The following is a 4,286-nucleotide window of genomic DNA, read 5'->3' as shown; positions in this document are numbered from 1 at the left end:
AAATATAAACTTCTTAATGTACTCTAATAGATTTCCTGTTAATATTAATTCAACTAGAATATAACAGAATGACTTGGTTCTATTGTAGTTTATTTATTTCTCTCTACATTCTACCTGTTATAATATTGTCATATATCTTAAAACTGTATGCTCATTGTCTTGGGTAATGAAAAATGCTTTTATAATATTTAAATATTTACCATGTCACTATTCTAGTGATTTGTGATGTATTGTAGTTCTTGGTTGATTGTACATAATTGCTGCAATATATTCTTCACTTCTTCCTCTATTGATCTCTCATCAAAGTAAGTTTGTATTCAGTTATATATCCTGGATGTACAGTACATTTGTTTATTAATGATTTCATGATGCTGATTTAAGAAATTTAATTCCAGTGCTAGACAAATAGTTCAGTGCATATGACCTGATGACCTGAGGTCATTTTACAAGATTCCCATGGTGGAAAAAAAGAACCAACTTTTGTGAGTTGTCATGTGGAATCCATATGTGAGACAGAACATGAATTCACATTTATTCATACAAAATAAAATATTTTAAACAATGGTTAAAAATAAGTGTAACTGGGGTGAATGAATTTTTTTATTTTATCTTACTGACAAGTGCTTTTCCTTCTCCTCTGTTTGCTCATTCCTATGATGAAGCATCTCATACATTAAAATAGTGTGCACATGTGTGTGTGTGTGTGTGTGTGTGTGTGTGGGTGGGTGGGTGTATTGCATGTTGTGTGCTTGAAATTATAGAGTCTTATTTCCGGAGGGACGTTCACTTTTTGCAAACAATATTTTAGCATTTTCAAAAGCAATTTGTATTCCCTCATCCCTAAATGGGTATATCAACCTCTTACTCAATTTTCAATATTTTACGGAAAATTAACAATACAGGAATTTGTATCAATTATGTAATACATGTGAAATATATTTTGTTTATGTGCATACAACATTAACTCATTCCATCATTGTGATATCCCTCCTCCTCTCTTCTATTTGTCTCGTCCATAATTTTGTGTCAATTTTTTTCTTCAATTATAGAAACAAGAGAATATATATATATATGAATACACACACACACACATATATCACTCTGTTCCTTGGGCTCCATATTTCTCATCACAATTCTGATTTAAGACTTTGGCTTCATTAGAGACCACTCCTTAAAGCGTTCCTCACCTCCCCTAACCACCCCTTCCCCTGGACTGTATCGTCTGGCTTACAATTTTGGCAGAATATATGTCTTTACTGCCACCCATGCTCTTACCAGGAATTCCATGTAAGACACTGCTCAATGATCACTAACAGTCCATAAAGCCTGCTCAACAGCTCCAAGCAGCAGCCCTTCTTCAAGGATTCATATTCTGTGGTCCACAGCTTTGGCAGACTTCAGTTTCACAGGAGGCCACAATGTAATAGAAACCCCAGAGATAAAGAAGATACCTAGAACTCCAGATGACAAACAAGTACTTGGAACTCAAGAGGCAATGTTGACTAGCAAAACCCCATGTCACATGAGTCACAAATAGTCTTGTGATCACACCCTTCTGCATTTGAATACTCCTTGGTCACCAGAACCTGAAGCCACTCAGACAAGTAGACCTGAGAGGAAACAGAAAAAAAAAAAAAAAAAAAAAAAAAAACCAAGAACATCCATGGTACCACTGGAGTCCAGCTATCCTACTAAAACAAGCCCTGGAGTCTCCAAACAATTGAAGCACATGAAATTGACCTTAAATCCAATCTTACGAAGATGAAAGAGGTCCTTAAAGAGAAAACAAAAATGTCTCTTATATAAAAAGAAGAAAATACAAACAAACACGTGCATGAAATGCACAACATAGCCAAGCTTATGGGACCCAATGAAAGCAGTGCTAAGAGGAAAGGCCATGACACTAAGTGCCTTCATAAAAAAACTAATGAGATCACATACTAGTGACATAACTACATACCTGAATTCTCTGGAACAAAAAGAAGCAAACACATCCAATAGAAGTAAATGCCAGGAAATAATCTAACTCAGGACTGAAATCAACACAGTGAAAACAAAGAGAACAATATGAAGAATCAATTAAAGAGTTTTTTTCCCTGTTATAAAATCAACAAGATAGACAAACCTTTAGCCAAGCTAAATAATAGGAAGAGAGATATCCAAATTATCAAAATCAGAAATGAAAAGGGGGACACAACAACAGACACCAATAAAATACAAAGGATTATTAGCTCATGTTTCAAAAGCCTGTACTCCACAAAAATAAAAATTGAAAAAGGCAAAGATATGGGCCTTTTTTCTCAATAGTAAACATTTACCAAAGTTAAATAAAGATAAGAACAAAAACTTAACCAGGTGTGGTGGCACATGCCTCTAATCCCAGCACTTGGAAGGCAGAGGCAGGTGGATCACTGTGGGTTCGAGGTCAGCTTAATCTACAAATGAGTCCAGGACAGCCAAGGCTACACAGAGAAATGCTGTCTTGAAAAATCCAAAAAACCCACCCCCACAAAAAACAAAAACAATTCAAATAGACCTATATCCCTAAGAAAATAGAAGTAATGCTTAAAAATCTCCTAATTCCCTCATCCCCCCCCCAAAAAAAAGCTGAGGGTCACATGGTTTTAATGTAGAACTCTACTAGACTTTCAATTAAGAGCTAATACCAAGACTCCTCAGAATATTTCACAAAATAGAAACAGAAAGAATGTTGCCAACCTCAATCTATTAAGCCACAGGAACTTTGATACCTAAACTACACAAAGACTGAACAAAGAGAGAATTTCAGACCAGTTTACCTAATATAAATTGATGCAAAAATACTTAATAAAATACAAACAACATCCAAGAATACATCAAAAAGACCATTCACCGAGATCAAGCAGGCTTCATTCCAGAGATGCAGGTGTCCTTCAATATACAAAAATATATGAGTATAATTCACAATATAAACAAGAGGAATGAAAAAACATGATCATCTTAATAGATGCTGAAAAAGCATTTGACAAAATCTCAAACCTCTTTATCATAAAAGTATTGGAGAGTAAGGGAAATGGATGATTTTCTTGATCTATTTCACTTGCCAAAGTTGAATGAAGAACAGATAAACAAGTTAAATAGTCCCATTTCCCCTACAGAAATAGAAGCAATCATCGATGGTCTCCCAACCAAAAAAAGCCCAGGGCCAGATGGTTTCAGTGCAGAATTCTACCAGACCTTCAAGGGCGAGCTAATACCGATACTATTCAAGCTACTCCAAAAGATAGAAATGGATGGAACATTACCAAATTCATTCTATGAGGCTATAGTCTCATTGATACCTAAAACTCACAAGACTCAACAAAGAAAGAGAATTTCAGACCAATTTCTCTTATGAACATCGATGCAAAAATACTAAATAAAATACTTGCAAAATGAATACAGGAGCACATCAAAGATATCATTCATCATGACCAAGTAGGCTTCATTCCAGGCATGCAGGGATGGTTTAATATACGGAAATCCATCAATGTAATCCACCATATAAACAAACTGAAAATAAAAAACCACATGATCATCTCCTTGGATGCAGAGAAAGCATTTGATAAAATTCAACACCCTTTCATGTTTAAAGTTTTAGAGAGATCGGGGATACAAGGCACTTTCCTCAACATAATAAAGGCTATATACAGCAAGCCAATAGCCAAAATCAAAGTAAATGGTGAGATACTCAAGGAAATTCCTCTAAAATCGGGAACAAGGCAAGGTTGCCCACTCTCTCCATATCTCTTGAATATAGTACTCGAAGTTCTAGCTAGAGCAATAAGACAACAAAAGGATATCAAGGGTATCCAAATGGGAAAGGAGGAAGTCAAATTATCCCTCTTTGCAGATGATATGATAGTGTACATAAGTGACCCTCAAAATTCCACCAGAGAACTCCTAAAGCTGATAAACACCTTCAGCAAATTGGCTGGATACAAAATTAACTCAAAAAAGTCTGTAGCCTTCCTATACACAAATGACAAGCTTGCAGAGGAAGAAATTAGGAAAACCACACCCTTCACATTAGCCACAAGCAATATAAAATATCTAGGAGTTACCCTAACTAAGCAAGTGAAGGACTTGTATGAAAAAAATTTCAAAACTCTGAAGAAAGAGATTGAAGATGACCTGAGAAGATGGCATGATCTTCCTTGCTCATGGATCGGGAGAATTAACGTAGTAAAAATGGCCATCCTACCAAAAGCAATCTACAGATTCAATGCAATCCCTATCAAAATACCTACACAATTTTTTAAAGACAT

Source organism: Acomys russatus, chromosome 2, assembly GCF_903995435.1.
Source record: "Acomys russatus chromosome 2, mAcoRus1.1, whole genome shotgun sequence".
Classification (NCBI taxonomy): Eukaryota; Metazoa; Chordata; class Mammalia; order Rodentia; family Muridae; genus Acomys; species Acomys russatus.
The sequence above is the reverse complement of the archived record's forward strand: the minus strand, read 5'-3'. Positions refer to the sequence as shown.